General features: G+C 29.0%; 1 pseudogene; it reads right to left on the reverse strand.

Annotated features, from left to right (window-relative positions):
- Window positions 1-8,742: 8,742 nt before the first annotated feature.
- LOC145834051 (small ribosomal subunit protein eS1 pseudogene) lies at window positions 8,743-9,609 on the reverse strand (annotated as a pseudogene).
- Between the last annotated feature and the right edge of the window lie 2,916 nt (window positions 9,610-12,525).

Genomic DNA, 12,525 nt, shown 5'->3' on the forward strand with positions numbered 1-12,525 from the left:
TTGTTAAAATACTACTAAACTGTTTTAAAAACTAATCATTGATTTCAAAAAAAACTTGTAAATAATTTTTTTTTAACAGAATACTCATGACTGTTTATTATTTTACACTTTTGTCATAGTAATTGAAAACTTTGCAACTAAAAGTTAACTTGCCATAAACTTTTGCCACATATATTTTTAGACAATTTTTGATAATTTAAACAATTCTTTCTAAAATTAAACATAGTTAAGTTTTTTTATAAATGAAACATTTTACACAGTTCCCAAGTAATCGTAGTTCTTAAAACTATCGTTTAAAGTTTCAACAGATTAGAGAAAAAAAGTTTTTTTTAAGTCTACACTTTTTTTTTAGACACTTTCCTTTTCAATACTGGCAGGAGTGATTGCTGCCAGCTATGACCCTGAAGCAGTGATGAGCGCGTTTGGAATGACTGCCGTAAGCTAAACATGTACAACAATACTTAACTTTGTAACCTATGTTACTTTACGCTATATTCTTGTAAGAACTACTAACTAAAAGATAATTTTTTGATAAAAAAAGCACAGCCTTAATTGTTAGACAACCAATTCTACTTCTAGGTATTTGAGAAGGTTGCACACTGTGAAGAAGTATAATATACTCTGTAAAATTTATTTGATACCTTGCGACAGGTCATTGCGATCGTTGTATCACTATTCAGCATGAACACAAAGTTCGACTTCACAACATGCGGTGGAGTATTGGTTGTTCTGACTGTCATGTTGATATTGTTTTCGCTCGTAATAACTTTTCTTCCAATATTTGTTGGCGTTTCAGACCAAACAGCTTTCGTTAGTATAAATATATATATATATATATTAAGCATGTATTGTTTTTTTGGCTTAAACTAGTTTGTGTTTCAACACTTATACTTTCTTATTTCTCACTTTGCATACACTACTTAACTTAACTTTAAGTAAATGGTTTTAAAAAAAGTTTATTTTTTTATCGACTTTATAGTAATGTAACTACACACTCTTTCATAACAGAAAAGTTACAATTACAGAAAATAGATAACTTTTAAATGAATAAGTTTGTTTGTGATTAAACTTGAAGAAGTGCTTTATAAACTATTAGTCATCAAATTGAAACAAATTTACAATCCTTTTACATTGTCTTAATTTCAGATAAACAATTTGTTTTAAAAATAAAAAAAATTACAGAGACTTCGGCTAGTATACAGCTCTATTGCAGTTTTAATTTTTACTATGGTTAGTTGAGAAATTTTATGAACAATTTGAAGTTAATTGATAAAATCTGTATACTATTACACAATTTTTATGTATAGTGTAGTGTAATTGGAAATTGTACCTTTTTTTTTATTTATTTAACTATCTAGACATGTATATGTTGTATACTAACTATAACAATAAGTCTATAATTCTTAAAGTTTCTAACGAGATTAAGGTAGTGCAAAACAGTTTCGAAGGCTTAAACGTTAACAGTAACAACTTCTTTTTCAAATACACTGATGCTACAGACTAAATGATTTTATACAGTGGCTCGCTTACGACACCCAGGTGCTAGTAGGAGGCAAGAAACACCAAATAGGAGAAGAGGAATACATATTTGCAACTTTGTCCATCTACATCGATATCATGCAGATATTTCTTAATCTGCTGGTAATTTTCGGCGGAGGTGATCGCTGAACATGTTTTTGTTCTTATCAAGTTTTACATTAGTACAACTTGAAAGCTTTACCTTAATTACGTATGCGAAGAATAAATTTGAAATTTTAGTTTAGTCTATATTCTCTGTACGGATAGCAAATCTAAATTAAAAAAAAAAACTATGTATTTCTATTTATTTTTGATATTAAATTTGTACTTATTGTTTTATAAAGGTTCGTTTACCTATAAGTTAAAATTTAAACGTATCATCCAACATAATTTATGCTAATGGATTTTGGGTAAGTTTCTTACTGCAAGATTTAGATTTTAAAAAAGAATGTTCTACTTGTTCTTTAGAGTTAGCGTTCGCGCATATACGCTAAGAAGAGTTGCTTTTTGTTTTCTGGTATCTAAACGAAAAATAGCAGTTACACAAAATTATTTAAATAGAAAAAAAATTAAATATATATTATGAAATACATCTGTAGTTCTTGATATATTCTTAAACTTTGTTTTCCAATGAAATGTGTTATACTACAAGTTACTTTATTATGCAACTCTTATTTTATACATATACCACTTTTGCATATTACAGTAAAAATTAAAATAACAAGTTTATTGCTAAAGTAAATGATTATGGTGACAATAAAGACTTATAGTTTTATAAAATTTATATTAAAAGAAGGTTAAAAAAATCTAATTTAACAAGTAACAATTTGTTATAGTTTTTGGAAACTTGTTACACCAAACAAAAAGTATACAAACGAAATTTTGAAATTTGAGTATTTAGCTTTCGGCTGTTGTGCTTTTTTTTGAAAATTTTTTGGTTTTAATTATATTTTATTTTAACTTTCGTATGTCAGTAAAAACTATCCTTGAACGTCTGATTAAATATAATACGTGTTTCGTAAATGATTTTAAATATTAAAACTTTATCATAGACCATGTTATAGTTCTAAACTCGTTTAGTCGAACTCAAAGTTTGTTTAATTAATTTGTAAGAACTTTGTAAGCTGTGTTGAAAAACTAACATAGACTGTCTTTTTTTAAATTATAATAACAAAATAAGTTTCATTTTTTTATTAAATACACTAAGTAATAAAAGATCGTCTAAAAGCTAAAACATACACTTGTGAACTCATAATGTTAAAATCATAATAGTATAAGAGTACAAAAATTAAAACCAAATAAAGATTTATTAGAGGCAAACAAAAGTTTATGTTCTTACAATTTCGTATTCAAAACTACCGTCGCTGCCAGAATCACAAATAATTCTGGAACACTTAGATTTCGAAGAATAAGTTTTTCTATTTTGTTTGCATTTTCCTGGGAAAACAATTCGTGGGTCACTGTTGTCTCTGCAAAGCTGAAAGCAAACTGACTTTCGACTCTTCAGAGTGTTTGTGTCTGAAACAAAGCTACAGTTAGATTTTTTTCTGTTTTTCGACAACTTTTCAACTGAGTCATTTTGTTTGTTGTAGCTGTTTCTGGTATCAGAATAAAATATGTTTTTGGAATCAATGGGTTCTTCTGGAATATACTTTTCTTTTTTAACCTTCTTTTTGATCCCCTTAGATAAGGTACTAATTTGTTCAACTAAAGAGTTCATAAAGTTTTCGTTCGGATCACTACTGTTACAATACTTTTTGTAATCGTCTTTTAACGCTTTCTGACTTAAAGTGTTTTTCGTTGAGGTTGGCGACTGAAAATCGACTGTTTTGTCATCGGAATCAAACGGAAGGTTTTCAAACATCTGATTAGTGGCGCTGTTCGTTATTTGCAGCCTTCCCTCGGCCTTTAGATGGTGAAACTCATCGCAGAACTGGTCGAGACGAACCCTCGCCTGCTGGCTGTTTTTGAAGTGGTTCACCCTGTTGACGCTTTTCAGCTCGTCCATGAGCTTGTCGGATAAATGAAACAAGTTATCGGTGCAAGTGCTGCCGACTATCTTCGACTGAAGCTTGTCATAAAACTTGTTGATGGCGCAATCTCTCGGCATGGCAGTTCCGAAGAATTCCGACCTGATGCCGTTCCTGTCGTGCTTGATCAGCTTCTTTTCCTTTTCTTCTTTTTCCATAGCTTCCCTCTCTTGAATTCTTTTGTTGTTCCAATTTTCTTCAATCGAACAAGGCGCGTCGTCTTTGGCACCCTTGGGTCGATTGCGTAGAGCTTGAGCTTGCAAGGCCGCGAGCTTGTTGCATTCTTCCCTTTCGATTCTCTCGAAAAGCTCATCGACTTTTTCATCTGTTTCAATGTTGAAAACGTCGAACAAGCTGACCACTTTGTTTGAGCTCGAACTTTTTACGCTGTTCACTGAAAATATAGAGTCTGATGTATAAAGCTCACCGCTGGACTCGGAATAATCATCTTTAGAATCCACATTAGCCAGGTCGTTTTTTAATTTGGAAGTGTTTTCAGACGGCAAGCTTTTTTTGTCGTCTGAACTTTTTATACTGTTTTTACTTTGACTGGGTGGATTTTTGTCGTTAGTCTTACTATCCACCTCGTTTGCCATATCAACAAGAGATCTTTTTCGATTGTACGGAAATCTGTCACAAGTGTTAGACCTTCCAATGTTTCTTTGATCAATACGATCGATGATCTCTCCCAAGGGAGAAATATCACAACTGCCTAAAACGGGGAATATGTTTTCTAAGTCGATCTTGTCTGAAAGTTTACTTTTGCTCTCTGATTTATCAGACAAATTTTCAGGAATAGTATCCAGTTTACTTTGAGCAGAGTTTTGCGAAGACTTTTTTTCCAACTCATTTTGTGATTTTTTAGGTGAAGGTTTGTTTTTAATAGAGCTTTGTGAAAGATTTTTATCAGACTTGTTTTGTGAAATTGAATTATTAGAATGCTTTTTTGGAATGTCTTCACTAGGTTTATTTTGTGAAAATGAATTAGTAGACTCATTCTTTTGAATTTCATTACTAGACTTATTTTTTGACACAGAAGTAGTAGACTTATTATTTGGAGTTTCATTACTAGACTTATTTTTTGAAACAGAAGTAGTAGACTTATTCTTTTGAATGTCATTACTAGACTTATTTTTTGAAACTGAATTAGTAGACTTATTCTTTTGGATGTCATTTTTAGATTTACTTTTTGACACTGAAGTAGTAGACTTATTTTTTAGATTAGCATTACTAGGTTTATTTTTTGAAGCTGAATTAGTGGACTTATTCTTTTGAATGTCATTACTAGACTTATTGTTTGAATGATTAGGTTTTTCAGCTTCATGCTTTTCATTTTGATTGTTAGTTTTTGATTGTGATAGCTCAGTATTTTTCCTTTCCGGAGAATCTGATGAGCTTACTTTTGAAACATTTTTACTAGATTTGTTTTTCAAAGATTTTTCGTCAGAATTTTTATTTTTAGTATTTTTTTTAGTTGTACTAAGTAGTGATCTTATCGAGCCCTTACGGGTTTTACTTTTTTCTTTGGTTTTTATAGATGCTTTACTTTTTTCTTTTTTAGATGAAGTTTTACTTGCTTCATTTTTTATTGGTGTCTTTAAAGATGCTTTACTGTTTTTTGATTTAGACATTTTACGAAGTTTATTAATTATTGATATTTAATTAAGTCTTTCATGGTTAGTACCAATCAAGCTGTGAATTTTATTATGTTATTTTATTTAAGTTTTTGATCGAACTTTAGTTGCTATGTAAATTTTTATTAAAAATTAATTTCATATGATTTTAACTTCATTACTCGGAAATTGTTTAAACTGCGACTATTAATTATACAAAAACAGTTTTTGTTTGCTACGCCATGCAACAAACTAGATTTAAGCACTTTTTTAATTAGACCAAACAGTAAAGTTTAGATTATAATAAACAAACTATAAACTTTATAAATATAAGCTTTTATTTATTAAATCAGTAAAATTAAATTTTATACCAAGTAGATTTTCTATAAGTTAGTGATAAAATACGTACTTAACAATATATGTGGTTTATAGAAGTTGATATTTTTTTAAAGTTTTATAATAAAGTTTTTTTTTTGTATTCTTAAGCTGTATAAAATTTAGCTAATTTTTTCGTGAAGTTTTTGAAGAAATTTAGCTTTACAGTTGTAGTTCATAGATGTAAAATATAAAACAAATTCAAAACATTTTAAATGCAACCTTCATAACAACTCCAAATTCAAATTTCAAACAATGCTTATAACTGATTTATTTTAAATAAGTGTAAACACTTATTTGTACACCAGGAACGGTTCGCGATTACCATTACGAGGCATCCACTACTTGAGATGCTGCTGCACTGTCTGGTATCGCTTTTTGTTCTATTCTCTCTTTGGACAAACTCGCTCTTTCGGTACGTTGGCGGTACAACGGAGATGTGATTTTTGATGTTAATTTATTGCGTGCCTCGGTGCGCATTAAAGCACATTGCTATACTTTTTGTTATGTAATCTGTTCGTTTTTCTTTGTAGAGAACTTGCGATGCCAAAAAGTTTACCTTTTGCTTTTGAGTGCGGTTTTTCTTATGTTGGGCTTTGCGATGCGTTGGCACACGTAGCAAGTATTAATGTATATTGTTTTTAAAATCATGTTAAGAGGTATATATCAAACATATCAACAATTTAGTAGACAAAAAAATTAAGTCTAGTTATACATATATTCTATAATGGTATGTTTACATTAATTTAGTAAAAAAAAAACATAAATAAAGATGTGCAAATTAAATATTTTATTCACAACCGGGTTTCGGTGACAAAAAATTGCGACCTCTTCAAGTCAAATAAAATACTAAACTGCACATAACAATTTTGCTTATTTATAATGTTATTTAAAAACTCATTCATGCATGAAAATCATAACAAAAAACTAAAATGTTACATATTCGAAAATTCAAGCTTATCAGTGTATAATTAGGTATAACTAGTACCAATTTTCAAACGAATTGTATTAAGTTAGTATAATGAGTCAAAAAAAAGTTAACTGAATTAAGAGCTTTTTGATAAAAAGTTTAAACATATATAAATCTTGAAATTTATCTAAATGGAATTGAAAACTATCTAAAATTGCAATTTTAAGCCAAGTATCAAGAAAATATTAACAAAACTTAAAGTCACTGAAAAAAATCAAAAAAATCTAATTTCATTTAAGTTAATGCAATAGTTTAATACAATACTTCAAACAAAAAAAAAATTACAAAATACTTTTTATGATTTATTAATTACTACTTATAATTTTGTTGTTAGTATTATAGTATAAGTACTGTACATCAGTTTAGAAATATATAACGCATTTATAAACATGTACAACGTTTATTTTACTATTTTTACACAGTCTGCTGTGGAAGTTTTTAAATGTCCATCGAAAGTCCACCAGTTTAATTTTTAGTGTTTAATTTCATTTTTATTAAGCTTTTACAAGGTTTTTGGCTCAAGCACAAAACTAATAGCAATCTATTTAACGATTTTTTTCTTAATTACAACAAGTTTTTAAGAAGAACCTTTCCACTTTAAAAGTAATACAAACTCGATGGTACAAAGCGAAATTTGTTTATAATTTCTTTTTATTTATTAACTATTGGTTTTTACGAGTTGTTGCTCAACTATTGAGATGATTTATAATATTTACTAAAAAATTTTACTACCTCCGTAAAAATAGAAAAAAGTTTTTGATATTTTTGTAACATATAGAACTTAAGAAATGTTTTGTTTGACGTAAGTTTAAAAACACAGTTGGTTATAATGTTTTATGGTTAATTCGTTAATTTTTAGAAAAATGATCGTAGTTTTAATCAGGTGGAAATTTTTATATCATTAAAGGTTACACACTGGAATCCATACTAAACAAACACTTAAAGTATCATTTTGTATAACTTTAACTAATTTATTAAATGAATGTAACTACAGATAACTATTCAATATACAAATTTAAGCGTTTGCTTGTAAAGATCCTAGCGAAACAAGTTCACTTGAAATTGTAATAATAACAAATTTATACAATAACCTTTCTATATTACACTAACATATGTTTCTGTGTGTTAACATACTTCAATGGAGCTCTGTAAAAAAATACCGTATGAAAAGAATAGAAGCTAAAATAGGTATGTATATATATATATGTGTTTACTAAAAATTTGTAATTATATATAATCTTTACAATAGTCAACTAGATCTAGTAAAATTTTACAATCGAAAGTATGTCAGACATTAGCTCGTAACTTTTGCCTGGACGAAACTGATCATATCTATTGATTTTGTTTTACTTAGGAAGCACGGAAGTTTTATCAGTAGTCGGTCCCGGTCGGTAGGTACTGTTTGAAGTAGAAACAAATATATTTAACATTGCAACTGTATCGAAATATTGCTCGTCTAAGCTGTATAAAACGACAATAGTGCTTGAAGTAAAGTTATATTTTACAGTAAGTTTATATACGCATTAATTGACTGTTTTCTAAAAACAGGAAAATAATTACTTTGTTTGTTTATAGCTGTAGTGTCACTAATAGATTTTCAAAAGTTTTTGTCAAAAGCATGAGTTAAAGCAGAGCTACTAAACTTAAACATAGCATTTAAAAATTCAAACGTTTTTGTTCAAGTCCTTTGATCAAATTCTTTTCTAGCATTTTTTCGTTTGTTCAATAAACAATAATTTTACACCACAAATATGAAAAGCTTTAATCGAACGAACCAGTTTAAAGCTATAAGGTACTACTTTAAACATTACTCACACTTGAAATAATTAAAATGATATTTGTTTTAAACAAATGATTAAACTATTAGGAAGTTTTATTTAAACGTCTTATACTCTTAACTTTGATAGCTGTTATTTGTTAATCTTAAGCACCATCAATAAAGAATACACCTTGAAGAATCTCCAATTTAGTTAAAGACTATAATTCCCCTTAAGTAAAAACAACAATAAAATAGTTATAAAAGTTTATTAATGAACAATCTATCTTATCAAATATATAAAATATAGAAAAATATAAGCTCCTAAATATGGTCAACAAACTAAAACTTTAAGTGTAGTGAGTTCTGTATTTCCCATAAAACATTTATCATTGAAAAGGGTATAGTATAAGAATATTTTTTTGAATGACAAAAAAAAAAACACTAGAAATAGTTTGTTCTAGGACCTGGTGTATGTTTATTCGTTCTAATTTGCCTACAAAACACACTCAAATATGCTTTTAAACGGCTTCCTGTACTGGGGGCTCGTAGTCGTCGCTCCTCGAGACTACTGCTCCCTCGGCGGCTGATCCAGCTGCCTGCGATGCGGTGTTGCCGGAAGACTTGCCTTCTCCGTGCATCTCCATCAGGTGGGTCAAGTCAAGCTTGGGCTTCTTCAGGCACTTGACCTTGCTGATGTGGACGTCGTGGAGGGGGTAGACGGCGTGGGCGGCCTTCTCGATGTCCTTGGCGATGGAGTCGGGCAGAAGCTTCTGCACGAACGACTTCAGGTCGCAGGTGCTCACCTCGCGCATGATGATCTCGGTCATCTTGGCGCGGATTTGGCGGACCTGGGTGGACTGAGCGTAGGAGGTCTTCTTGATCTGGTTGGGCCTCTTGTGGGTGTAGCCAACGCAGAAGACGCGGAACTTGTAGCCGTCGGTGGTGGAGACGTCGACGTGGCAGTCGATCATGGTCTGCCACTTCTTCATCATGGAGCAAAGCTTGTCAGGGGTCAAGCTCATTCCGTGGAAGTTGGTGAGGCAGTGTTTGCCCTGGACATCCTCACAGATGAGTTTGAATTTCCTGTAGGTGGTCTCATCGAGATGGAGATCAGCCTGGTTGCATTCAAAGACGCGTCCCTTAAGACCATCAGAAGCAATCTTGGTTCCTACAGTCCTGGAAACCAAAGTCTTTCCAACTTGGCGGCAGTTGAACATGCTTGGGGCTTTGACATCATACCAGTCCTTCTTGGTGAAGGGGTCGACAATCTTCTTTTTGCCACCCTTTTTGCCTTTGGCAAGCCTCTTGTTTTTACCAACAGCCATAATTATAGTAGTCTATTTCAAAAGAAAAAAACCTAGTTGTACACCACTTGGATACAGCTTAACGTCTTATCCAGGACAAGATACTGATGTTTAAATATAAAAAAAATATTACTATAAAATTTATAGTATCAAACTTAAAGTTAAAAAAAACCACATGGTATGGAATAAACAAAACAACACATGGTATTACTCAATAACATTTAGACATAATAAATGTTATACATCAGTCTGCCTAAAAAAAATCAGTCATATTAATTTGTTATACCTAATGAAAAAAAATATTTGTCACTCACTAAGGATACACCTGCTTCAGAGGACAGTTCTGGTTGAAAATAAAATACTTATTTTTATTGTATATAAATTTTTTTAAAGGTAGAAAAACATCAGAACTCAGTCTCGCCTCTGCAACTATAAACGTTTTCTGATGTGTTGACCACTGGGTTTAGATCTTGCAAAATTCAACTTTGAGATTTTTCAAAGCCATCATTAAGACCCTTACCCTATCAGGCACTTATTTTTGGCATAGTAGCTGCATAAATATTAATGAAAAAATTCATAGGTATTGTTGAAGACATTTGTTAATTCAGTTTTTTTATTTTAAGTCTATCAATTAGTAGTTATAATCACACAAACCCAATTTTCTAAAAAAAAAATTTATAGATGAAACTTAAACAATGATTTGTAAACATCTACATAAACATATGTGAAATAATTTTGCTAAAAATAAAATTCTTGACTTCTTTTATTGTGATTTCATAGTTTCTGTATAGATTGATTTAAAATAATAAAGAGATTTAAAAGTCTTCAATAGCAAATCTACATTAGCAGTAACTCTGCCAGAATTAAAGTTGTTATTCAGGACGGCACTTTAACTTTTCTCATAAAAGAAGTGTCTTTATTTAAGCTGAAAGTAGTGATTCTTAACATAATTAAATTTTGTGAACAGTGTACCACTGGTAAAAGTTTTATGTACAGTAGATAGTTTAACTAAGTAGTTTAATTTTAACTTTTTATAAAAAGAAATTACTTTTTAAAGATTTAGTTGAATTTATGTGTAGTATATTATAACTTAAATGACTAAAAAACAAGACTGATTTTAAACAGGACTTTGTGCTGTAAATTTTTCTGTGCACACTAAAAATTTGAAAACTAATACAATTTACACTGTTCTAAAGATAGTATACCATTTTATTTTAAATGTTACTCAATCTTAATCAGGCTAGTTTTAGTTCACTCTAGCTATATTTTTGTCAGTAAAACAAATTTAAGAATTTTACACTTTAGTAGTACCGCTCTGCAAATCATCAATATCAATTAAAAACTGTAAAGGATTAAATACTGAACTTTGTGGCACAATACAGCAAGGTAAAAAGCTTGTATCATGTAAGGCCAAATATACAGCTTTACCATCAATCAAAACGGAATTGGCTTACATAAAGTTTTGAATATTCAAATATATAAATAAATATATTAAATATTTGAATATATTTAAAATCTTCAATGTTGTTTGGTGTTATTAAAGTTTTTTTTATATTTTTTGAAAAGTTTTGATAAACATTAAGTGTGGAAGCATATTTTTACAATCATACTCTTAGTAATTTAAAATAAAACTAATCATGTAAAAGTCTAAGTTAAAAATAATACAGAAAAGGTGTAAAATCTTTTAGACTTTTTGCCATTACTTATGCTGGTTGTTTTGCTTTAAGTTAAACAGTAGCAATACTTTAAATACTTAATTAAACTTGTTAGATTATTAAATTAAATTATATATACACCTACTAACAATTTTGAAAATTTTAAAGTTAAAAACTTGAGTTTTTTGATAAGTTTGGTTTCATAAGCACCTATATTATATATTATTCTATTATATTATAGTGATTTATATAAAACAGTTTAAAAGTTTTTTATAAAATATTAAAAAAACATTTTTTATGAATGCATTGAAGTTTTTTTTATTAAAGTATTAATGGTAGCTAAAGTTTTAAAAATAAAAGTTTTTTGTTTTATTCATTGTTATTTTTTAATTGAATTAAAACTATTTAATTGAATATAAAAACAAGTAGTTAAGGTTATCTTCAGATAACATAATATAAAAAAAGGAAATAAAACAGTTTTATTTTATTTTTACGCAATTGTTGTTTGAATATTTTACATAATCATTAAATTTTTCATATGAAACACATAACTTAGAATGCTAATTTAAAATAAAATTTTCCTTAAAATCAGTGTTTCTTTAAGTAATCACATTTGAGTTCATAATTTTTTTACTGTATAAAAAAAGAATACTAAAGAAAATGTATTTGAAAAAAAAAATTAAACTATAATATATTCTTAACTTGTAAGCTAACTTTCAAAGTTCAAAGCTAGCTTTTATAAAGTGATGTACTGGATTCAGCTAGATATTTATTTTTGCTAGGGTCTTGATCAAGTTCATTAAAATGACAATAGTCAGTTTTTTGTAGAAACAACATGTCTTTTAAAAATATTTTACTGTATTTTTTTTAATTCCCCAAAAAAACTAAGTAAGCCAATAAGTATAAGCCAACCCATAGTATTAGGTATTTTTCGAGTTTGTGTTTGATGTATATTAAATGTTGAAAGTAATTATAAATATTTTCTTGTTGCTGTATAAGTCACAAAACTTTTTAATGAAAAATTCAAGGCCAGGTGTTTAATTATTTTAAAAAATATTTTTCAGCCTACAAAATATATAAAATACAAATTATAAAAATTAAAATATAATATTCTTTCACTAAAAGCATGGTAATTGATCCATTGTAATTTTGCTTCCTTTTTTCATGACATATCAATTAATTTTGTTTTATTCCCAAATCAAGTCTGCTTTATATATATTTTTATGTTCTTATTAGGGTTGGATAACTTCTCTAGCTGATGATTCTGTTGTGGAAGTATATAACAGGTGAATTTATTAGAC

The sequence above is a fragment of the Thalia democratica genome, chromosome 4 (genome assembly GCF_965202585.1).
Source record: "Thalia democratica chromosome 4, ktThaDemo2.hap1.1, whole genome shotgun sequence".
Lineage (NCBI taxonomy): Eukaryota > Metazoa > Chordata > Thaliacea > Salpida > Salpidae > Thalia > Thalia democratica.